Source organism: Tachypleus tridentatus, chromosome 6 (assembly GCF_004210375.1).
Source record: "Tachypleus tridentatus isolate NWPU-2018 chromosome 6, ASM421037v1, whole genome shotgun sequence".
In the NCBI taxonomy this organism is placed as follows: domain Eukaryota; kingdom Metazoa; phylum Arthropoda; class Merostomata; order Xiphosura; family Limulidae; genus Tachypleus; species Tachypleus tridentatus.
Window position 1 is genome coordinate 99,502,953 of NC_134830.1, and position 27,018 is coordinate 99,529,970.

At 34.1% G+C, this 27,018-nt stretch overlaps 1 pseudogene across 1 annotated transcript in view; it reads left to right on the forward strand.

The window, feature by feature from the left end:
* Positions 1–27,018, forward strand: part of LOC143253172 (carnitine O-palmitoyltransferase 1, liver isoform-like) — a 101,266-nt pseudogene that overhangs the window by 38,292 nt on the left and 35,956 nt on the right. Inside the window, exons 9-10 of the transcript XR_013029423.1 lie at positions 20,255–20,339; positions 24,844–24,958. The product of XR_013029423.1 is annotated as a carnitine O-palmitoyltransferase 1, liver isoform-like (transcript). The remainder of the gene's footprint in view (positions 1–20,254; positions 20,340–24,843; positions 24,959–27,018) is intronic.

The window sequence follows — 27,018 nt, forward strand, 5'->3', positions numbered from 1 at the left end:
GGACATTGTGGTTAAAATGTTGCTCTGCCTATTACTTTAACATAATAGAGCACTGTATGAAGTTTGATACCTGGAATGTTCAGACTCTCCTAGTTACAGCAAAGAGGATTCAAAACTTGGGAAAAGAAATGGATAGATGCAATTTGGATGTGCTGAGGATTTCTGATTGTAGATGTATTGCAACAGGCAAGTTCAAAACTGAAGGCTTAAACTGGTTTTGTTTTCAGGTTTAAATGGTATTCATTCACATGGAATGACTTTGCTTTGCTCCAGGGAAAGCAGTGAGTTTGTATACATATGTTGGAACTTGTATCAGTGATATTACTAACTACATGTTTTAAATCAAAATATGGTAAGTTTAGTATTGTAACTTGTTATGCTATAACAGAAGACTCAAAAGAAGTAAAAACAAACAAACAACCAAACATTTCTATTGTAAACTGTAAGGTGCACTTAAGGCAAATTCAGAATAAGATATCAAAGTATTAATGGAAGACATGAATGCTAAGGTGAGTGTTGATCCTTTGTTGTTCTTGGTAGGTTTAGAATGGGGACACACAATGATAGTGGCATCAAAATTGTGGAATGTTGTGAAAGGAATGGTTTAGTTATTGGTGGTGCATTAGTTTCACACTGAGAAATTCACAAAGAAACATGGAAAAGGTGAGATGATTTAACTGTAAATCAAATAGATAGTATAGACATCCTCTAGGCATAAATCATTTTTACATAATGTTAGGTTATTTAGAGGTTCAGAAATAGGAAATACTGAACACACCATTTGGTTGTTTCAAAGATAAAAATAAAAATGTGCAAAAGTCCCAAAAAATTATCTATATGTTTGGATTCTGTTAAGCTAAAAAATCCAGAAGGTAGAGCTGCATTTCATTCATATTTATAAAGATAAGTTTCAAATAATAGACATCATAAGTGATGAACAGGTAGTTGGAAAGAAATAGAACCTAAGGAAGCTTACATAACTGCTGTCAGAGAGGCCTTGGATAATTGTAGGAAACAGAGAGGAATGGATCTGATGAACTGTAGAGATTGTAGATGAAAATTGCAATTGGAGAACAAGATGGAAAGTTGCACATAAATAGATAGATGGAACTTTTTTAAAGATCTGCATAGAGGAAAGGTAAGAAAAGCTCAAGTAACAGAAAAGACGATCATAGATACTATTACCAGAAATAAGAAGAGGCAGAGGACAGTCAACAGTGAAGATTATAGAATGTTAGTCAAACAACTTGAAGATAAGAAATTAAGTACTATTGTTGTATTTAAATGTAAGCATGTAAATAAAATTGTAAAGGAAGACATTAAAGAGATGGAAATCATATTTTCATGATATATTGAATGGAGATAATTCAGTGTATCCAAATGATTGTCACCGAGAAGAATTTCATAAAGAACTAACTACAGATGTAATATCCATATGTACTGAAGTCATTGAGGCAACTAAGACTTAATAATAATAGTTCAGGAAATGATGTGGTAATTACATAAATGTTAAAATCACCAGGAGAAAGAGATCAAGTTAACAAGACTTCATGATCTGATTAAGCTTATTTAAGGATTTGGAGGGCTGTCCTACCAGTTGGAAAAAAGGAATCACTGTCAAAATATCTAAGAGGGATTTGTTGTTGTGTAGTAACTGGAAGAGAATTATATTAGTATATGCTCCTGGAAACATTCTGAGTTTGATTTTGACCAGAAGGAGATAAAATGCCTCAGGAGTTTTCTAGAGAGAGCAACAGGCATGTTTTGGAACTGGTAGAGGATGTTTTATTCAGATCTTTGCCACGAGAAACATCATTTAGCAACATGATGAATGCCAAAATACCCTAGTGTTAACTTTTATTAATTTTAAAAAGGACTTCAATTCTGTACATAGGTGATCAGTATGTAATTTACTTCTATGGATTTCCAGAAAAAATAATTAAGGTGATAAGTATGCTATACAAGTATGTTAAAAGTTGTGTGATGTTGGTTAGTGTAATATAGAATAGCTCAAGACTAAAATTGGTGTTAGACAGATGGTATAGTATCACGTTTCTGTTCAATTTTGTTATAATTTGGGTTATAAGGAAAGTTAATTATACAGAATGGTGGTATTGAATGGTTAATTAACACTTAAAATATTTAGAAACTAATGATGGTGTATGTGTGTTGTGTGATGACACACAAACAATGACTAGAATGACTGAAACACTGGCACAAGAAACTAAGAAGGTTAATTTAGTTTTTAATATTGGTAAGAAAAACAGTGAGGTTAAAGACAGATGATTTGGATCAAGTCATTATGGATGGAGAGGTAATTGAGGATATGAAAACCTTTATCTTAGTAGTGTTATTGTTGTTGGAGATAAGTAAGGATAAGATTGGGAAAAGCAGTTGTCTTTAGAAAATTGAATATAATATAAAATAATGCAGGTTTGTATGATGAAGCTAAAGTTATTTAATAACTTGTTTCTTTCTGTTTTGTTATATGGCTGCGAGTTATGGAAAGGATTATAGTCTAGATTAAGAAGTGTTGAAAGTAATTGTTGGAAGAAGATAATAAAGACAGTCGGTTTCATCAAGGAAATGAAGAGACATTAAGTACGATCAGTGGACAACAGTCAGTCATAGAAAAGGTAGCTGTATAGATGGAGATACTATGGGCATGCTTTAATATTGAAGGAGAATTGACTGCAAAGACAAGCAGTGGGCTATAAGCAGTTGGAAGAAGGCTCAGATGAAGGTTGAAAGATACTTAGTATAGAACAATAGATAGGGATATGAGAAATGAAGACCTGGATAGAACAGAGGTTTAGGAATTTGCAGATTGTCAAATGTAGTGGAAGGCCTTTATAGCTGCCCCATGGACCATTTGAGGTTTGGAAAGGACAGTTGATGATTATGTATAATCTTTTGTCTTTTGAAACATTGATTAAAAATGAGAAACTGCATGGTCTCTTAAGGAATATACAAATGAACACTTCATACTGCAACTAGTCACATGCAATTTAAAATGAACAATTGAAATGATAAATGATTGGAAAAAGTAGAGTACTTTGTGAAGTAGATGAGACAACAATGAAAATAGACTAGTGTTGCATGTAGTATCAAGGCAAACCTGTATGTGGTGAGGGGATCTCCCAGGTAAGGTTCTGTTCTTTCAATTTACCTCCTTTGTGATCTAAACATCCACCCACGTGTTTGCCGTGCGTGGTGACCCGTGAAGGGGAGGAGAGGATCCTGGTGGTTGAGGGGTTCAACCCTCACACACTACCTAGGCCTTGAATTCCTGTAGACAGGTGGCCTTGGGGTGGCCCCCCTAGGGTCAGTTGGCTGGTTCTTTTGGGCTACGGTCAACCAAGTATCAGTGTTGGATGTTCTCAACAGGTATTGTGGACATTCTGTCTGATGCTGGTGTTTAGGTATGGTGCTCACGAAACCTTGGAGTTGCTGCAGTGTCCTTGTTTAGCATTGTAATGCATCCTTTCATTGGGGTCATGGTGGGTGGTGGGGTCAATGGGCACTGAAATTTTCCTTAAAAAACTTAAATGAAATGGTGAAAAAACAATCCATAGGTAAATGCTTACATCTAGAAGATTCTGAGCAGCAATCTTCAACATCTGTAACACCTGTGGTACCTCATTTTCTTGTACTACATTCTCTTTCAGACAAACCTTTAGGGCAAATGTCTTCCTTTTTCATTCAGAAGGGACTAGGGGGACTTGCTGGCTCTCCAAAGTCAGTAAAGAAGCTTCAATTTAGTGACATATTGGTGGAAACATCCACATCTCAACACAGTGAGCTCCTCATGTATTTAAAGGAAATTGGGGATATACCTATTGATGTTAGTTTGAATTTATCACAAGGCATTATTGTTGAGAGGGATTTGAAGAACATCACCAAATCAGAGATTCTAGCTGGTTTCTCCACTCAAGGAGTTTCTGCAGTGAGGTGCATCTCCACTCACAAAGATAGAATTATGATGCCAACTAATATCCTCATTCTGACATTTAAATCCCCATGTTCACCTGCCACCATCAAGGCAGGTTATCTTAATTGCAGGGTGCTACCATACATTCCAAACCCTCTCCGATGTTTCCACTGTCATCTGTTCAGTCACTCGAAGACATCATGTTGTGGTTCCTTGATGTGTGTGTTGATGTGGCAAGGGCCATGATGCCTATGGCTTTGAAACGGACCCTCATTGCGTCCATTGCAATGGCTCTCACCCATCCTACTTTTGTTCTTGCCCTAAATGGTTGGAGGAAGAAGAGGTACAGTGTTTGAAAACACTTCATAATGTTACTTATCCTGAGGCTCAAAAGTTGCTGTCCAGCACTTCATCTTGGATGTATGCTGCTGCACTTCATTCCACTACTACAGTGGGAGTGCAGACGGATCTCTCGGTGCCTCCAAAAGAATTGTTCTTAAACCAAATGAAACGTCTTTTGACCTCCATGGTTACAAAAGTTGATGAATCAACTTCAACACTCATCTCTGCCCCTTACATTCATTCCAACGAATCCCAAGATCCACTTCCTTCAGTTCTGGGTACAGGCATATTTTCGGATACATCTTCTTCTCCCACCCCAAGATGCAAAATGATCATTCTTACATGTCCTCATTCACTGGAATCCTCTTCCAACAACAAAGACCTGTCCAATCAACACAGGGTAGGATCCATAGAGGTCAATAGACCTCCCTCAAATAAAGACAGTAAAGAAACAAGACATGGTCATAAACAGAAGGATTCTCCACCCAGTTCACCCACACATAAATAAAAGTGGCCACCTTGATACTATGGAACTGCCAAGGTTTACATTCTAATCTGGATGACATCAAAACACTGATTGCTTCCTACCATCCGTATGTCTTTCCTTGCAGGAAACATTTCTGAAACCTGCCAATACAGTCACCTTACAGCAGTTTTATTTGCAAAGAAATGACAGGCTGTGTGTTGGATGAGTGCATGGAGAGGTGGCACTGTTGGTTGATCAGCATGTGCTCACCCTGTCTGCCACTCAACACAATCTTGGAGGCCGTAGCCATCCGTGTTTCCTTGGGTCATACCATCACTGCTTGTTCTCTCTACCTGTTGCCTGGAGAGACATGATGAATCAGACCTTGATGTTCTCATTGAACAGTTGCCATCTCCCTTTTTAGTCCTGGGGGACTTTAATGGTCATCATCCCCTTTGGGGAAGTGCTGATATTGATAGGAGGGGTTGCTCTGTAGAGCATATGCTCACTGATCACAACCTTTTTCTTTTCAATACTGGTTTTTCCTCTTATTTTCACGCACTTAGTCAGTCCTTTACTGCTGTTGATCTCTCAGTTTGCTCCCTTTCACTATTCTCCCATTTTTCATTGAGGGTTGACAATAATCCACAAGGCAGTGATCATTTTCCTATAATTTTGAGAGAGACTGGCCATGATCAATGCCACCCAACCCACATGCCCAGGTGGAAGCTGGATCATGCAAACTGGCCTTCTTTCACTGCTTTCTCAGAACTTGATCCTGCTATTGTCTGTAAGCCATCAATAGATGACTGTGGCAGCAGTAACTGACTGTATTATACAAGCAGCTGCTCAATGTATTCCTAGAACCTTGACACGTTTCTCACGATATCCTCATTCATGGTGGAATCCTGCCTGCCACATAGCATGGAAGGCTCAAAAACAGGCCTGGGATACTTTTTGTAGGTATCTCACACTCTTGAACTGCATTGCTTTCCAGCAGGCCTGTGCACATGCTCGGTGGGTAAGATCTCAAAACTAGAAGGAATCTTGGAATAAGTTCACAACCAGAATATCTTCTACCACCATTCCTAGAGTCATATGGGACAAGAATCGAAATGTCAGTGAGCAATATAATTCTGTCTTCCTCTTGATTTTGCTGCCTGATGGCTAGGATGTAGCTGATACCTAGAGGATCGCCAGTACTCTAGGTGAAAACTTTTGCTGTGTGTCTAGCACTTTTGCTTTTTTCTCCACCTACTTAGCCATCAAGACTAGGACAGAGCGATCACCTCTTTCCTTTCGAGCTGATTGTCTCTATGACCATAATTGTCCCTTTACATTAGTGAAACTCAAACTGGACCTTCATTGGTCTGGCTGTACATTAGTTGGACCTGATGATGTACATTATGAAGTGCTGTGCCATCTGTCTCTTTCTATTCTTCTGATTGTTTTTAACCAGAACTGGCAGGAGAATGTTTTTCCTGATGCCTGGTGCCAGGCTATTGTCCTACATTTCTCTAATCCTGGGAAGGATCTCAAGATTCCTTGAAACTACCATCCAACTGCTTTGACAATCTGTCTCTGTAAGACCATAGAGGGGATGGTTAATGCTCACCTTCTTTGGTTCCTTGAATCACACAACCTGCTCTTGCCCATCCAGTGTGGGTTCTGAAGACAGTTTTCCACCATTGACCACCTGATTTGTTTTAAAATGTCAATCAGAGAAGCTTTTCTCAAATGACAACATCTTGTATCAGTATTCTTTGACATTGAGAAGGCTTATGATACAACATGGAAGTATGCCATTTTGCGTTACATGACCATTTGCTCATTTTTATTAAAAAGTTTTAATGGACAGGACTGAAGAACTCCCCCTTACTGTTGCAAACATGTCGACAACTTTCACATCTCATGTCAGTTGTTGAACGTGAGGTATATTGAGCGGCAACTACAGACTACCCTCAATTGTTTACTGAAGTGGACCACAGCAAACGGCTTTAACTTCTCTCACTCTAAAATCATTTGCATGCACTTTTGCTGCCAACGGGGTATTTATCCTGATCCTGAACTCTGTATTAGTGAAGTTGTGCTGCTTGTGGTCCCTGAGGCAAAGTTCTTTGTCCATAAGCTGACCTTTATACCACACATCAAGCAGCTGTGGGTGAAATGTACAAGAGCAGTGAACATCCTCAGGGTCCCCTCTTCTACCACTTGTGGAGCGAATCTGTGTTCTGTGCTAAAAATATATCATGCTATTATTCAATCGAAACTCGTCTATTGATCACTGGTCTATGGCTCTGCCAGATCCTCAGCCTTAAAAATGCTGGACCCCATTGATCATCAAGGACTTCAGCTTTGCACTGGGTCTTTTGGTACTTCCCCACTTCAGAACTTAGTCTTGTGAACCTTCTTTGCACCTCTGCCATTTGCAATTGTCTTCACTATATGTTTTGAAATTTTGTTCATTACCAAAGCATCCCACCTGAGGTTGTGTTTTCCTTCCTTGGTGGGCTATAATTTTTTAGAACAGATGATCTTCGTATCCAGGAGCTGTTGGATAAATTGGGTCTATCCTTGGATAACATTGCTGTATCTGCTGGTCGGCCCATCCCACCATGGCTTCTTACAGTCCCCAAATATGACCTATATTTTAGTCATCTGAGAAAAGCAGACACTCCTGATTGGAAATAGTGTCTGTTATTTGCTGAACATCTTTCGAACCATCCTTCCATTCCTATTTATACAGATGGTTCAAAATCAGGTGACTCTGTGGGCTCTGCTGTGGTTTGTTGTGGTTTGGTGGTTGTGTGCAGAATCTCTTCTACAGCTTCTGTGTTCACTGCTTAACTGTTTACCATTTCTCTTGCTCTGACAGCTAAGCTAAGCTTGAAGCTAAGTAGTACTCAAACTGCACTATTTATACTGATTGGCTTAGTTCTCTACTGGCCTTGGAATTGCTTCACTTTAGTTCACACCCTGTTTTTGCCTGCCGATATTCAACACCGACTGGCCCATTTCTCTCTGACATCTACTTCTATTCAGTTTTTCTGGATAACAGGCCACATTGGTATTCACGGGAATGAGCTCAACAACATCGTAGCGAAATCTATCTGCTCTGTCACTATCACTTCTGTGCCTATTCCATGTGTGGACTATGGTCCTGTATTTAAGGCTCAGCTCCATGCCAGCTGGCAGTCGACTTGGAGTGAATAATGTGAAAACAAGTTTTTTCAATTGGACTTTGGCCGTCTTGCTTCCATAAGGATCAGAAATAGGAAGTTGTTCTAACTAGGCTATGCATTGGTCACAGTTTTTAAACTCGTTGTTATCTTTTATCTGGAACTGATGCACCAATATATAGTCTGCGTAACACTCAGATTACAATAAGCCACATATTACTTTCTTGCTGTCATTACGACTCTCAACAGTGGCATCATTTTAAACATGTTCTGTCCCAAAGTTTGTCCATAACGTTAGACAGTGTTATTGGTGATGGTGACACTGTCCACCTTGGAAATGTTTTTAGTTTTTAAAGGCCATTAATCTTTTTAATGCCATTTAATTTTTTTTACAATTTATACATTAGACATTTTTTCTTAATGCGATTCCCTTTTAAGACTCGCAGTTCATCTAGTTCAATTTGAAATTAGAAAATGGCTGTAACATCAAGTAACTCGAAACCAGGACTGGAAAGGCCAACTTCAGGTGACTAACGCTGCTGTTTGAACTACTCATTAGTCATTCAGGCGAGTTATTATTAAAATTTTGCTACAAGTCTTTTAAAACTTTTATTACTTTACTTTTTGAAAATGGCCATAACATCAAATAACATGGAACCAGGACTGGAAAGGCCAACTTCAGGTGACTGACAGTGGTTTTTGTACTTTCCTGTTAATTTTCCTGGCAAGTTATGATAATTACAATTATGCTACAGAAAGTCCTTTACACCTTGTATTACTTTAGTTTTTCTCTTAGTGTTGTGGACTAGATGTAAATATTGGTTTTATGCTATTTATGTTCTTTTTTTTTTTACCTTAATTTCCTTTTATGACTTTTACTAAATTTACTTTAATTTTAACTTTTTACTGGATGTTTGGTGCAGATAGCCTAGCTGCTTTGTGCCATAAAACACCAAATCAACTAACCAACCAAGGTAAACCTAGGATGCCATCAAGCTTAAGATGGAAGAATTGTGCATAAAAAGATATTTTAGTACATGTTGATCAAACTTGTTGCCAGAAAAGCAGAAAATGGAAGTTCTCAAACTGATTGTTTTCAGTTTGGGAGTGAAAGTAACAGACAGGTGTGAGAAAAGTTAAGTTCAGACCTAACTTGTTGGTATAACTTATAGTTTAGCACATTTTTAGACACAGGTATACATCACTGCTAAGTACTTACTTTTCCTAAGTATATTTTTTCACAATAAAATGATCTCTGTTCATATTTAACATGACTGAAGAATTTGTCCTTGTATAATGAATTTTAATGTTAAAATTTATATTTATTACCTGCAGAAAGCTAAGTTCACAAAACCTTTAATATACAAGAATTCCAGTTGAAAGTCATGTTATTTTATAATGTTTATCACATATAAGTTAAAAAGTATTGAGAAACAAAAATTAACGGAAATATTGCTAACTCCAAAGATCATATCTTATAACCATTATGTAACAAATAATATCTTTAACTCTCATGGCAGACTGCATGTTTATTATGTTATCTTAGGTCTCAAACATAAAAATGTGCAGTAAAAATATTTTTTAAATATGTACATGTGCCTACTTAAAATACAGTATTTCATGCTTCTATCTCTTCTTGACAATAAAGATTGATAGAATGACATTTTATAACAAGCTACTTTTAAAGTTCATGTGTAAGGCTTGATAAGAATTGTACAAATTTCCAGAAGAAAGATTTATATTTTGAAAGAATATTCCTAGGTTTTGCAATACTTTGTCATTTTTTAAATAAAATCACTTGTGGTAGTAGTAGGAAAACATCCAATTGTCTGATTAGGGGTAACTAATTGACCCAAGTTCTGATACAGTTAATTATCTCTTTTCACAGTTACAGCTGTTCTTGGTTTGACTACCCTCTGACACAAATATTTACCACTAACCTTGAAACACCCACCTGATTCACAGTATACCATGTTCAGCTGTGTTTATGAATGGAAATTAACATGCAACAGTCCACCAATAAGAATGTGATGACTCCCTTTGTACAGTTGAATCCAATCTTTGCCTTTTGATTTTGCTCCCAGTATTAAGATTTATTGTTTAATTTCAAAAAATTTTTAGTACATTTTGAACATATCCAAAGTATTGTTTATAATCCACTATTGAGTTGGATTTCTTTATTTGATTGTTAATTCTGTTTTTACTCAGTTATTGGTAGTTACAATTACAATGACAACTGACAGTACTAGTGTTCAACATCTCATGATCATGGCTGCAGATGTGGCATTATGGTTGAGGAAGGGTCAGTCTTAGTTTGTCAGAATATAACTTCTTTCATACAGGCCAAGGTGCAGACATGGACAGCTTCTTCTTCCCTTCCTTTGTTGTGTACACTTGTTCTTAGCCTGTTGAATCACCTGGACTTCAATTATCTGTTTTTAGGCTTGATATCACTGTTGTGTTTTTTTTTTTTTTTGCCACCCATGTCCCTTCCCTTATTAACTGCAACACCTTGAGTATTTTGCAGATCTATTACATGTGGAGGTTAGTATGGTGTGCCTCCCACGTACTGTAGAGGCACACGTGCTTGCATGTCATATTCAAGTTTTGTTAAAAGGACTCCCACACCTTCCATCCTCTCCCCTGCCCTAGTTCTTCACTCCCCTCAAGATCCTGTTTTCTACCAATGTCTAACATTAGAGTTTCAGTACCTTCTTATCAAGAGTGCAATCAAACTGATTTCGTCTGTGTTTCAAGGATTATATTCCTGACTTGACTTTTCATCTTTCCTGTTTACAATATCTCATCTGAATTGCTTCACTGATTAGACTTCATTCAGCATGAAATTTTACATGTCTCTGAGATGGGCTTTTTTTTTTTTTTTTTCCAGGGCTTTGGATGATGAGATTGAATGCATCCAAAGTTTGTCTTTTCATACATGTTGCTTAGGCTTGATGTTCTCTCTGTTTCATCCATGAGGATAATGTTTATCAATTCTGAGCTTTTTCTTTCATGCTGCCTATGCTTTTTGTCAGGGAGTCTGGTCTTTTGCCTGATTCCTATGTTTTTTGCAGGCTCACTTTTCATCTTTATATGGGTGTTTAGCTTCTTTTTGCTACATCCTTTTCAGGGTCTTCCACACTCGCCCAGCTTTTCAGCAGCTGTTTAGGTGGGTTGAATTACTTACATGGAGAAGCTCATTAGCTATCCAACCCAATATTTTGTTTTTCTATGGCAGTGGTTCCCAACATTTTTTATGCCCCGCACCCCTAAAAAAATTTAATATGTTCTCGCACCCCTCACAGTAATTATTTATTTAAGAATAAAGGTGAAGGTGGCCAAAACAAATGTTATCTCGCATCCCCAAGGGGTGCAAACACCCTTGGTTGGGAACCACTGTTCTAGGGTATCTTTTATTTTTATCTCGCACCTCAAACAAACCTAGCCTTCTTCTCTTTGTCTGTAAGCCATTAAGATTTTAACACCTACTTTCCCTGCGTGAAAGGTTCTGTCTCTTTTTGAGACTTTGCTGTCACGTGGAGACTTGTATCTCACTGGGCTTTGTAGTGGGTACCAGAAGATCAATAGAACCTCATCATAAACATTCAGGATTTACAGATATTCAATTCTTCCTCCCTTATGGATATCCATGTCTTCACAGATGTCTCATTATGAAGATTAGGTGTGTGCTGCAATACACAAGAGATCTGTCTGTTAGTTTTGAAAGGAGTTGGAATCTTGGAACTCTTTGCTGTTCATTGGGTAATGGTTTAACTTCTGTAGCCTCTTTGTGGCCTGAGAGTTATGATAAATTTTGACACTGCAGAGATTGTCTTTACATTACCTGAAAAGGGTGGAACTTGATCCCAGTCCTTATATTCCTGTACTCTATAGTTTCTCTCTGGGCTCACAACTATTAAATTCAGTTGCTGCTTGTCACATACCAGATGCCTGCAATCTTTTTGCAGTTCTGTTATATCCTGACAAAGTTCTACTCATGGAGTAATCTTTTGATCTCTAGAGATTTCAGTAGCTGTGTTTTCAGTTGGAGAGTATTCAACTGTATGCATTTGCAACTCATTTGAATGTCAAACCTCCTCTGTTTTGATCCCCAGTTCAAAATGCTTTGGCTGTGGATGCATTCAGCCAGAACTGGAAAAATATTTTCCTTTATACATCTTTAATCGAGTCTAATTCCTTTCATCCATTCCATGTCAAGTACTTCTTATAGTTCTGCTTTTTGGCCAGCTTGTCTGTGGTTTCTGTTTTTGTTTCTTCTCCAAGAACAACATTTATTACTTTTTCCTCTCTTCTGGTCACTTCTCTGACAACTTCACTTAGGGATACTTTATTCATCCATTTCCTCATCCTTGTTTCACATGTGGAATTTCTCTGGTTCTTTGTTACAGGTTCTGAACTATCCACAAGTGTAGCATCTATGTTGTCTCACTCTGTCTACTTCTCACTCGTGTCTGTTTGTTAATATGAGTGTAGAATATTCTATTGTTGGTCTATTTGGCATGAATTTTTCTTCTTCTCATCCTCTCTTCCTCAGGTATCTGATTTTTACATGGTTGTTTAAAATAGGTCTGTCCATTTTTTAACAATGCAGGCTTTAGGGCGACCCTCTCTTGAACCTTTCATATTTTCCCATTTTTACCATGTGATTTCTTCTATAGTTATTTCCCCTTTTATGTCAGTCTATGCATCTCCACTATTCTCCTTGTACCACTCAACTGTTGGACTAGAATCTGAATCATCTTCTCTATGTCCTTTACTTTCCTCCCTTAGAACAGCCTCATATTTCTTTTCTTGAAGATGCATTTTCTTCTCCTTTTGGCTTGTGAATATCATCAGTTGGACACGTTTGCCATCAATGTTCACTGCATTTTGAACCATAAAACCTATCATTTTGTATCCTGACCATTCATTCCATACCAAAACATCATGATCTTTTGAAGGAGGTTTCACCTTCACTTCTATTTTCCTTTCCTTCTGTAGCCTATATTTCCTCCTCCTCTGATCTGGATTGTCTCCTATGTTCAGTTTGTGCATTACAGTGTTACACATTGCAGTATTTTCATCAGCTGATGGTTTCCTGTTTGTGGTCGGAACAAGACCAGCCAACATAAGTCCTCACGTGCAAGTGGGCTGGGAACTTCCTCCTACTTTAGAGTGAATGTTAGATCCCCAAAGTCTGTTGGTTTTGGACTGGAATTGACCCTCCACATTTTAAACTTCCTGACAGCATCTGTATGTACATTTTCAGGGTTTCTTGTACCAGGTTGTGATGGATTTGTACATGTGATGATTTAGGCTCCTCTTTCTTTGTAGTTTATAGACCTGAGGTGAGTGGTTGAGGACTCTTTCAACTATAGACTGGTCTAGTCCTTCCCAATACCACTGGTCTGGAGTGGAATTGACTTTCAACTTGTGGTCCAATGTGTCCTAGTCACTTCACACACATTCCTCTTTCTTAGGGATTTGAAACTGTTACCTTGTTTCACCCTTTTATTGCAATACCATGTTTGTTGGTTCCATATGGGTGAAGATTATAATTCGTTCCAATGTGATGAGGTCTTTCGTGTGTTTCCTCCCCATAATATTTCCTTTTGACTTCTTTTATTTTCATATCCATCAAATTATGTCCATGGAAGTATTTGTATTATAAACCTGATTGAGCTAATCATTGATAGAGTGTATTAAATGTTATTTTACCTTTATTTGACTTTAGGACTATATGGTGAATGTGATTAATATTGTATTATTATAATGCAAGTCTTCTTCCATGTTGAAAAATACTGAACATTTGGCTACAGTACTACATGGTTATCTTTTCTAAGTTAACTGGTATCATATTATGATAAGATTAAAATATTACTGCAGCTAGTGTGCATTAGTTGAATGTTTTTATTATATTATATGAATAAACATTCTAGTTTTATCTTATTTGTTCTGTAATGGTTGTAATCTTTGTAAGATAGTTATCCATATCAAAAGTTTTATTTTGCAAAATAAATTATTCTAATTTTTATATATTTTTTTTTAAATTAAGGCTGCTTGAAGAATATTGAAAAATACCAGGTAATTACTTTGGCTAATTGTATGTTCCTAATGAATAAAGTGAATTTTAATTATTTCCCTTGGTTGGTTACAAAGCATTTGAGTAACTTGGTTAATAACAAGTCTTTTAGTAATTTTATTCAATATTATAATGCTAAATCTATTTCAACAGTTTTAACTTGGAAATATTTTGTTATTTTCTGTGCTAATTAATTAAACAGATGTAACTGACTAGTTATATCTTTGAGTAATCAAACATCTGTACTTGATAACTTCTGTTTTCTGCTTTCCCACTAACACTTTTGATTAGAATGTCCATAGCAGCAGTTGAAAATTATGAAAGAAAATCAGAAATACATTTTTGTATTTATAGTTTGATTGTATTTTGTAACACAATGTTATTCATCCTAATTAACAATTTCACATCCTCACTAATGGCACAGTGGTATGCCTGTGGACATGCATGCTACAAACTAGATTTCGATGCTCGTTGTGGGCACAGCACAGATAGCTTATTGTGTAGCTTTGCGCTTAACTACAAAACAGACAATTTCACGTATTTTCATTTAATTTTATTATTTTATTTCTCTTTGAACGGTATCTAACTAGTGTAACAAATCAATAAATCACCTGAGAATAGCTTAGAGAGCATTAGGATAAACAGTCTATCAAATTATACAATGTAATGACTGCATGTGTGCATTTTTAGAGGATAAATTTTTTTAATTTTTCCTTTTAAGTTTTCTTTTATAACATAAAATTTTCTAACTATTATGTTTTAGCTACTTTGTTAAAAATTTATAACAATAAATAAAAAATGTGCATCAAAGTAAAAAATTTTAGCACTTTAGTCTTGAGGCCAATCATACTTTGGTGTGTGTTTCAGTAACCTTTCTTTTTTTCTTTTTTGTACCAGATTGGCTGTCCAAAAATAATTCATGTAATTTTCTAGTATGTATTTTAAAACACAAAAGATATATCAGGCACAAGAATGAATGTCCCAAACACTGGTGTAACTTATTTGATTTTCTAACTAACCTATAAATAAGGTAAAAATTCCATTACTGTTCAGAACAATACTTTAAACTTAAACATATCAAACTCCATCTGTGCTATATTGGCTTTGACTGCAACAATGTAACATTCTTGTCTTTTATATAGCTTCTAATATACTTTGTGTATTGTTTATAAACATGTCCAATAGCAATATTAGAAAGAATTATAAATATTTCTTTAGAAAACAGAGGACATTGTACAGACATGTTAATGTGTGTTAAACAAATAAAGTAGTGGTGGTGGTATCTCAGTAAAACAAGAAGAGGTTGAAATTTTATATTCTAGCTTGTTCATATCTGTAGTGTGCATTTCTGGGTAGTTGAATAATCTAAAGCCTTTGTAAGGAAAGAAAAAATTAAATCTGAAGTTTGGGTGCACATGACTCACAGGTGCATATGTAGAATTTGAATATTTTCATTTAAAATAAGAAACTAAAACTCAGATAATGCAAAAATATGAATTCTAAACTGCATGTTGATGCTAATATTAATAATGCATACATTAACAATAGAGAAGTTTAAATAAATTCTTAACTCTGAAAAAGGGTTGTAACATGAAATTTGACCCTACATTATGCATAGGGTGGTTACTTGTATAAATTGTTAGTATACTCAAAGCTTATTGTGTAAGCTAAAAAAAGTAAATTAGTTTTGATTATGGATCCAAATAATAGAAATAACCTTAAGTTAGTAACTAAATTTTAAAATTTCAGATGGACGTAGTTAGGCCAAACATCTGTATTAGATTGCAATAATGCCCATAAAATATTGCATTTCAGACTGTAATAGCATTTATTTCTAAGTTATCTTCGAAGCTTAGTACTAATTTGCCAGAAAGATTTAGGTAAGAGCTTATACTGTAGGTGCTATGAATTAAAGAGATTTCAAAATGATCCAGGATATATCATTTAAATAATTTCAATTCAAAATGTAATACCCATTTAAAATGTTTGTTTGTCTGGAAATTACACGTGCCTAGGTAAATGTATATAAAGGTAGGTAGTGTTGTTGTATTGTACTTTTTAAATAAAAGTGCATAGCCCACTTGAATTTACAGGATTTGTGATTATAAATAGTTTATGATGTGTTGCTTATAATGTTGCAAGATAATTCAGTCACTTATTAGTATTGATTACACAGATTAGTGTAATCTAATTATTAGTATTGTGCAAAAATTAATTATTTAAAATCATCCCAATTATCCAAGTCTTGTGAGAATAATTGAGTAGTGGAATGTAATCAGTTAATGAGTCCAGTATAATTAATGTTATTAAATTACACTAATCACCAAGTTCTAGTTGCATACATTAGTAATTTAAAGCTTCTGAACAGTAAAATGGTACAAATATCATGGCATGAAGTATATCTTTTAATGGTGGTGATAAAAAAAAAACATTATTATGACTGGATGATCCTGATTGGAATTCAGTGTGAGGAGTGAACCATACAGAATGAAGATAATGTATTGAAAAATACTGCCTTTTTATTAGAATGAAGAACAGATGCATACTAAAACGATGTTTCACATATGTTTATTTTTAATTTTAAGGTGAAATGGAAGGACACTGGGTTCTATAAAAATTCATGTAACTATCTTAGTACTTCTTGAATACTTGCATCTCATTTTCTTTTATAATGGAACTTGAATGTGACCAGACCCCCTACCTGTAATGTGTTGGGTGAAATAATTGAATATTTGAACACACAGTTTTACCGCAAACTAACTCACATTGAAGTTTATCTCACTTAGGCCATGACAGAGTTGGTCTAATATATGTACATACTTTTCTTTTAAACAATTCTAATAAGATATGCAATAGTAATTCCAATTTTCAGCTTACGTCCATAAAATCAAAACATTTACTCAAAAAAAAGTGTATCCAACAGTCATTGTCAGTAAAATAATAACTTTCTGAACTTATGAATTTTGACCAAACTTTATTAACATTACTTTCTATTCATTACTACACATGCTTGAACTAAATAACTTAAAATAATTTTGGAACCCAATCAGCAAAAAGTGCATTATCTACAAAATGAAATATACATTTTATTGTTGTTGTACATATTTGAAGTGTAGTTTATAAAAATTACAAAATTATGGCGCATACACAGTAGTAGTACATAAATACGTCTCGTGAACATTCAAAAATCTACATAGGTAAAACTCTACTAGGAAATTAACTACTCAAATAAAAGAACACATCTTCTTTCCCTATTAGATCTGTGAATGCTGTCAAAATGAAACACATTTTTGACACACAGTACTTGTATTTTACAAAAAAAGTTAGATACAACAAAAGTTAAAGAAGCCACATATGTAGAAATATGTTTGGTATCTTATAGATAACCAACAAAGCAGAGAAGTTAAGATTTCTAATAAGTAGAATACTTTAGGTTTGAGTATATATTTTGTGATAAATTGCAGTGGATAAGTCACAGAGAATGAGACCAGATGTAAATAACAAAGGTTTATTGACACTTTCGTAGTTTGAAATGCATGATGATGTAATATAATAAGAATGCTAAGTTAAACAGTGAATTTGTAGAACTAACAAGAGCTATCAACAAGTTTGTATTCTGCTTATTGCAAGTTAAACTAAGGTGTAACAGAATAATAACGGTGGACTGTAAGTGTCCCCAAGTTTAAAGTAAGCAAAACTATAAATCAACATTGAGTAATATTTTTGATGAAATCCAAGTTCATCAAAAAGAAACTGGTTGAAGAAACTGCTATGTGTTACTCAACTTCAGACTTAAATAAAAATAAAATGAAGCACACTTGAGAGTTGGATAGGCTTTCCTCCAAATGCAAAATGAAAACAGAATTCTATCGAAACTACTAAATGCTTATGAAAGTGGTGGGCAAACATTATGCATGAAACTTGTGAGAATGTTAGGAGCTATCATGTTGAAATTTGATAAATGTGTAAGTCACATTAAATTTGTGTTTGTTAGGTTTCATGTGGATTTCAAAAACTGCACATCAGTCTATGTAAAAATCTGTTCCTCCAAGCTCCAACACTGTATTAAAAATATAAATAAACCCTCAAGCTTCTGACACAAGGAATCAATGGCTGGTTTTTATTAAATTAGCTGGCCGACAGGCAGTCAGTATTAAGGACAAATTGAAGCATGATTGTTATCTAATCTGCCACCAAGAATAACTTGGCTCACTAGTTAAAAATAGCATGATTATTCCTATAAGGAAATGAGACAAATAGGCTTTTAATGCTGACTGAGCTCAATTCACACTTTGGGGTTGGTTCATTTGACCAAGTGTGTATTGAAGAACTAATGTTTGCTTTAATTCCAAATTTACAAAATCTGTAAATCTGAAGAAAATATAAAAAAATTCAGTTATTACAACAACTCAAGATACTTTGAACACTGTAATATGCATTGTATATTGGTACTTTGAATTTAAACAGAAACATGTAACACATTCATAAGCATAATGTTTGCTAATAATGCTATTCCTATCAAATATCTTGGGTTTCTAGGTAGTTCAGATATGTGTGATTGTAGTGGTCTCACATTCAACTAAAATTATAGTTAAAATAGGAGCAAGTTGTTATGCTATATTTAAACATCTTATATGTGAAAGGTTTGAAATTAGTTTTAAGTGTCAAAAATGAACATTTGATTTTTTTAAATAATGTACAAAAAATAGATGCATTTTACAATGAACCTTTGCTGTGGATCACGGGTGAATAAAATGATAGATTTGCCTGAAGAATAATAAAGCCATGAAAGAAACATAAGTAATTATGTGTAGTTTTAATTTTAAGTAGAAGCTAAGCTTATTACAGAAATTATCAACCTAGAGAATAGGTTTTTGACTCAACTAAAATGTTGAGTTACTTTTTGTTTCATAAGTGGTATATTTATAGAAAGTACATTTACTGGTAGTTTTTGTTTTAAGCTAATCAAATTAATCAGCATATAGAACTAGAATTTAAATAAATACTGAAAAAATTGTTGTATGTCAGATTATATGTTTGCAACAGTTATAATTCTTTATTGCATTTTCCTGAATGTTTTACACATGTTTGATGATAAAAGTTCTTTCATTGAGCATTTTTTGTTTCATCTTATTTTTTTTATTGACCTTAGATGTGTACTATATTACATTAAGAGAAACTGTCACAAAATTGTCAGAAAGTATCTATTTTAGAACAGAATATTTTCTTGTCCAATATGATGCATCTTAAATAATAATTTTTAGCATATACTTCAAAGATTATTTAATAGAAAATCTTTTTCATATTTCATTTTGACTGAAAGCATCAGCCATATGGTCAGGATTTGTATATAAAGTGGGTTTTGTTTGCACATTATGCACTCATCATTTTTTGTTTTAATTTATTATTTCAAATAACACTTTGTAATACAACACATTTTATACTGAGCAACCAATCATTTATCATTTTTATTGTTTCAAAAGATATAAGCCTATTTGTATTAAATTATAACGTTTATTTGTACAATAACTTAGATCATTTCTTGTTTTCACCAATTATTCTAAAAGAAATAATTATTTATCATAAGGTCTGTTTACTTATACTTGAGCATCTTATTATATGTTTTAATGCATTGCTTCAAGGTCTGCCTGACTAGTTGTGGTGTGAAGTTTATGTCTGAACTCTGAATAACTAACCATTTCAAGTGTGTAATTTTGGCAGTGGGTTGCCCATAGAACTTGGTATTTAACGTATAATTGTTGTTGAATCTATATAAAAACAAAGTGAGGAAACATAAATAAGTTGGTAAAATATAATTAATAGACAACATTTAATAATGTACTGTAAGGATTTACAACATTTTCTTATTGATATTTTATGTTTTTGAGAAGAATAGAACCATTATTTTGAACTTTTATTTTTAGATAATAGTTTTAAATAAAATTCTGTTATGCTGAAAAAAATCTTCTACAAGAACACTTCAAAATGCACACATTCATCAGTTCTTTTATCAAATTGTGTGAATGATTCAAGATAACACATTTGTTTTTAAATCATTTTTGTTTCTTTCTAATGATTCAAGACTGTGTCTTCATTTTGATCTTTTTAAATATATAATTTTTAAAAGTATTGTTTTTGCAAGGTTTTTTATTACCAAACTACTACTCACACAAATTGTCTTGTATTGAAGTTTTATTTTTATATCATGCTTAACTGATAGTATGTATGTTTAAGAACTGCTGTACTTTTTATAGATAATGGTCCAAAATACAGTGCCTTTGTGTTCATGGCAGTATGAACGACTTTTCAATACTACACGTATTCCAGGCATTGAAACGGGTAAAAGTTCTTTTCAAACTCTGTACTAACAGTTGAATTTGTTTTAAAGTCTGAAAATAATAATTCTTTTTTGTTGTGTTCAGGAATTATATAGGAAAAACAAATACAATTCTTGAAAATGTGCCAGTAACGGGAAAGAATAATATTTAAATACAGTAAACTTTTATTAGTGTATTTTGTAATAACATTTGTAATATTTTGGAGGTTTGCCACAGTTGTAGTTTTCCAGTTTTTTTCTGTGGTCTTATTGCTGAAATGATTTATTATGTAGTTCATTTCTACAGCTTCCAATATAAATTATTTGAGCCTTATAGGAAGGTTACTACTAATTTAAATGTGTACAAAGTGTATAAGCTGTCTTCATCCATTCATTTTAATGGAATTACATTTTCATAAACTTAATTTTAATGATGTTAATAACTTTTCACAATTTTTGATTGATTGATAATTTAAATAGTAGTAGTAGTAGAAATGTCCACAATTAAATGATTTTGGGGACCAATTTCAAATCTCTTAATAAATTTGTGAAATTGTACTTGCCATGAAAGAACACATTAAAGTAGGGTGTGATTTACATTGCAAGTCATTTTTCAATTGAGTTTCAGCATTGTGAAAATAGAAACATCTTGATATAAATTAAGCATAGAGTATAGAGATAAATAAAAACTTGTTTGTAAAAACTTTAAAAGAAAGTATTAAATATAATCTTGAATTCTGACCATGCCATCAGAAAGTGTAACTAAGTCTCTGATGTTATCAATGTAGACATTTAAATTTGGGATTTGGCATGAAATGCTTGGTTGTTATCAATTAAAAAAACTTTTCTGTTAAGAAAAAACAGTTGTGTTAGTTTCTTAATGTTTATATTATCTCAAGTCTTGTTCTGAGTACATTGCTCTGTTAGATCTTAAATTTTGGTATTGGAGGTGGTATATGCAGAGCACTGTTTAATTAAAAACTATCATTTTGGGAACTTGTGAATTATTGGGTTCATTTGTTTTTTGAAGTATTATGAGGTGAAAAAATGCTTGAAAAATGCCATGCCACATCTGTTTTGGAAAAGCCCTTGAAAAATAAACCTGTGTTGATATTATTTTATTTTTAAATTTTTATTTTATTATAAAAGTTAAGTACTTCAAATAAAGTTAATCCCCACCCCACTTTCAAAATCAAATTTCCTCTTACCAGTTTCTGATTTCATTGAAATATATATTAAACTTCATGCTAAGATTGCAGTTGTTCATTTGCAATGCTGCATTTGCTATTACTTCTCTAACAGGTGCATGGCATATGCTTGTGTGTGAGTGAAATTTCATTCAAATATTGGAGTGTTCAATATGCAAAATGACAGTGGAAAAATACTAGCTTAGTAAGGATTGGCTTTTAAATTAAGAATATTGAGAATGGCTTATGGAAGATTAAGTGCAAGGCTTGTAATAAGTATTTTGACATTTCCAGCGTGGGAAAACAGCATTAACTAGCCACATGAAGAGGAATAAATGTGTTTATGATGCTTTAGAACAGTTGGAGACAGATAGAGGAGGTTCATCAGTCAGGATAAGAATTTTTTCAGTCGGCAAAACTAATACAGATTCAATGGTGAACATATGCTGACAATGTAACTGTATTGTGTCTGTCTTTATAACCAGCACCAGGCCTAATACTTCAATGTTGATGCTGCACAAATCTTTCAGTTGACCATATACTAAAATATTGGACGTAGAGTACCTAATGACATTGTTTCAACAGGATGAATGGTTAGTATTGTGGATGTTTTTGGGTCCAGAGAAAATGTTTTGAGAACTGGAGGTTCTGTGGACCCTACAAGGTATATCCAGACACTATTCTTTTTATTCGTGGGAAAGTGGGTGAAATTTCATTCAAATAATGGAGTATTTAGTATGCAAATTGACAGTAGGACAATGTTATTTTAACACTCCTACGAAAAGACGTTACTAGTCCTGATTTCTCCAAGCCCGTTCCCCTGGCTGTGGTTTCACTAGATAGTAGATAGGGACAGTGGGAATCTCGTTAATCTATTCATTAATGGATTTAAATGGCAATTTCATTTAAATACAAAATTATTAGCCTAATAGTAATAACCTTTCAAGTTGCTCTGGGGCCTATTAGGCCCCACTTTTCGTAGGAGTGTTAATAAGAATTGTTTTTTTAAACCAAGAGTATCAAGAATGGCTTGTTAAGGATTGATTGAATAAGTGGAAGATTTGAGGTTTTTAATAAATACTTCAGCATTTCCAACATAGGAAAAACCACTATTCAATTCTTTCAGGAAATATTCTTAGATTGCTGTATTGCTTTAAAATTTACTTGTAGATTAACTTTGTTTGGACAGTCCAGGAAAAAAAAAAAGAAAGTTTTTATGAAAGTGTTAATGATATTACACATTCTAAGCAAATGACTGCTCATGCTCTTATGGGGAACCATGAAAAACATAAGTCTGTAAATGGTACCATAATTTATCATTCATGGGGTATGTCACTGCAAAGGAAAGCTAAGAAAAGTTTATATCTTGGGAATGTACATCATTTATCAGTAGATGGTCCAAACAAAAGAAACAGGTATGGATTGTACCATGTTAGAAATGTTTTATGAAGCTTCAATATTTTGTATTATGTCTTGAAGGCAGATGGCTCCACTACAAGTGGAATATTGGATCTTGCTTCCCATGTGGTACTGGACCATCTATTCAATTATTCATTGTCTAGAAGAGAAAACTTCACTAAAGTAAAAGGCAGTTAATCTTTCCAAATAAAGTTTTGCCAGTACAATTGAGTTTTTTCTTTAACTGATTATAAAAAAAACAGTGAAAATTTTCATTATTATAGTACAGTTGGTTAAACCTCAATATATGATTTGCAAACTACTATTTACAGGTGGCTATAAAACATAGCTGTTGCAGAGAAATCTTAGAGCTGGCCATTTGTTATTAAATATATCAAATAGGTTTAAAAGAACAAAACACTACTCCATCAACAGTGCAATCATTTGCAGTTTTCAAGACAATAACTGTGATATTCCAGTCACTCCAAAGATGACTTTTCTTGTGTGTTGCAAAACAGTTTCCTCCATTTCTGACCCTGTATCAGATGAAGAGGCTTTCCCCTTCTTTTCAGAAGACCCAAAACAATTTTTCACTGTTGTTATCTGAAAAGTGACCTATTTAAAGATATGGTTATATATGGTTTTGTTACTAACAAAGTTCGCGATGAGTTTTTTGTGACTGTGAAAGTAGATGGCAGATAAATTCTGGAGTAAGATTGGAATGCCTGATATTTCATGTTTCCATAATTCTTCAGAAGGTCCAATATCACTTGTGAGTGGCCTTAATTAACTTGACCCAAGGTTTATGGTTTCTGAAAAGATGACTGTAAATCAGGAATGAAATGAGTACTTAGCATTCTTATGAGTGCAGGAAGAATATGAAAGGCTACATGTGATGATATTATGAAGCAACTTGCTATCTCTTGCTGAATCAATATCAAAATTGAGAGTTTGTCTTTAAAAATCCTAAACAGAAGACAAATAGGATCAGTACCTTACTGTTTGAACACATGGCAGGAAACTCATCCCACAGTGAATTATTGAAATCAGTGAGGAAGTTCTGTCTCCATTGCATGAATGTAACAGTGTTGAGAAGAAATTTGCTATAAGCAAACAAACGGAAATAATAAATGAGTATTCCTGTCTCAGCCAAATACTAGTTTTGGATCATACAGGGACGGTATAGGTGTTATGCTAAATCGTTGTATCAACAAAGAAGTATATATTTGAGCTGCTGGTGAAAGGCAGAATTACTATATTTATGTGGATAAAAATAGGAAACAAGAGATTGGTGAGGAAAGTACAGAGAAACAGAAGTTGTTCCTGGAGGACATTGATGAACTTGAGTAGAAAACAGAGTGAAAACTTACATTAGTTTTGTGCTGAAAGCAGCAATGGAATGTGACAAAAAGGCAGAGGCAAGAAGAGGAAATATGAATTATATCTCAGTCAAGTAACTTGTATAGAATCAAGTAAATTGAAAGAACATTTTTTTTAACACACTGAATGCAGAAAGGCCATTTGAAATTTTTACCCTTAGGAGTGTATGAAACCTAAACTATTCTGTTATTCAGTTAAAAATTTGGCATTAGGAAGCTTTCAGAAAAAGTACTGTTGAATTAAAAATTAAATCTTTGGAATTTTGGATCTATATTATATTAGTAAAAATCTGGAAATGTGTGAAGAGCACTGCCTGTTAATTATAGTATATTACTTATAGCCATTGGAGCAAATTATCAAGTTATTAAAATTTGGTAGGTGGTATATTTGTAGTATCAGTGTTTTTTAATTAAGATGTGGTACTCATCTTTCAAAGAGCGTTATCTGTTTGTTAAAACCTTGCACTTGTAATGCTGTGCAGAACATCATTGTATAATAAATTTAAAATATATTTTTATTGTTTGTGTATGTGGAATAATAGTTTTGTGTTCTCTTTGTACAGATAAATTGATGCATATGAGAGAGAGCCAGCATATTTGTGTTTATCATCAAGGACGTTATTTTAAATTACCTTTATACCACAAAGCTCGACTACTTCGTCCTATAGAACTACAGAGGTGGTACTTCCTTATTTAAATGTGTGGTAACATTAATTAAAGTTCTGTATTGATTTTATTAACGAATGGAAAAATTACTAGTATGAACAGTCAAGAACATTTATGTAGAAAACTTCATCACTAGTGTATGTGGATGATTTATTAATACTAAAAATTTTGTTTTTATATTTGGTTTTTATTACAATGAAATCTCAGGTGAATATTTAACAGGAATAAAATGTAAAAGAAACAAATGATTGGGCTTTCAAACTTTATAATATATATTATATTGCTTGAATAGATTAGTTTTTGAATATTTTAAAGTGTGTACAATTTTTCCAGAAGAATATTACCAATTCATCAGAGTCAATACAAAAGGAAACAAGTTTAAGTACAATTATTATGCTTTACGTAAAACAGTTAACTTTCTTAATAAAATACATAAAAGTGTGAATGATTCTTAACAAAGTTTGATATGTACTTTCTCAGTCAAACTAGCTTTCTACCAAAATATAGTTAGATACTACAATAAATTGTAATAGCTCTTTAGCAAGATCATTTATTTTGTTTCATATTAGTCAAAATTTTTATAAGGACTGTTTTTTAATTTGCAATATTTAAAAGACTAATAAATTATTTTTGTGTATGTGAAGGACTTATTTTAATGCAATAAAGTGTTGAAATTTGTTAGAAATTTTCAACAGGTGGAATGTTAGTAAGGGTAGTTGATGTGGATAACCTGTATGACAAGTTTATTTTAAGAAACATTTCAGTGTGTTTGTGTACATTTAAATCAGGTGAGTAAAGATTACTTCAAAACACAATTAAACTTATCAGACAGATATCCAACAATTCTTAGCTTGAAAGAGTATATATATGTGTGAGTATGTCAACAACAGATAATTTATAATCCACTAGCTAGTTAGTTTATATATCAGTATTAGGTAGTGTCTACTACCAACTACCACTTAGTGTGATTATATATCAATGTTAGATAATATTGATTGACAACTCTCATCTAATGAGACTACATGTCTGTGATGGATAGCTTTTGTCAATAACTTCTAACTAGTGAGATTATGTATCATTGTTAGTTTTTTACCAACTCCTAACTAGTAAGATTATATATCAATGCCCCTCGGTGTGGATTCCTGTACGTGGTGAGGGGACCTCCCATGGAAGGTTCTGTTCTTTCAGTTTACCTCTTCTGGGATCTAAACATCCACCCACGTGTTTGCTGTGCATGGCGACCTGTGAAGGGGAGGAGAGGATCCTGGTGGTTGAGGGGTCCAACCCTAACACACCACTTTGGCCTTGAATTTCTGTAGACGGGCGGCCTTTGGGTGGCCCCCCTTGGGTCAATTGGCTGGTCCACTTGGGCTAGAGTCAACCAAGTACCAGTGTTGGAAGTTCTCAACGGGTGTTGTGGACATTGTGTCTGATGCTGGTGTTTGGGTATAGTGCTCACGAAACCCTGGTGTTGCTGCAATGTCCTTGCATGACATTGTAGTGCGTCCCCTCATAGGGCTCCATGGTGGGTGGGGTCAGTGGGTACTGAAATTTTCCTTTTTTCTATGGATCCTCCAACAAAAAATTTAAATAAAATAATGAAAAAACAGTCAATAGGTAAATGACCATGTCTTGAAGACTCTGAGCAGCAATCTTCAACATCTGTAACACCTGTTCCACATTTTCTTATATTACATTCTCTTTCAGAAAAACCTTTAGGGCAAATGCTCCCCTTTTTTATTCAGAAGGGACTAGAGGGACTTGCTGGCTCTCCAAAGTCAGTAAAGAAGCTTCGATCTGGAGACATATTGGTTGAAACATCCACATCCCAACACAGTGAACTCCTCTTGAATTCAAAGGTAATTGGGGATGTACCTTTTGAGGTTACCCCTCATGCTACCTTGAATTCATCACGAGGAGTTATTGTTGAGAGGGACTTGAAGAACATCCCTGAGTCAGAGATTCTTGCTGGCCTCTCCTCTAATGGAGTTTCTGCAATGAGGCGCATCTCCAATTGCAAAGATGGAGTTACACTGCCAACAAATATCCTTGTTTTCACACTTACATTACCA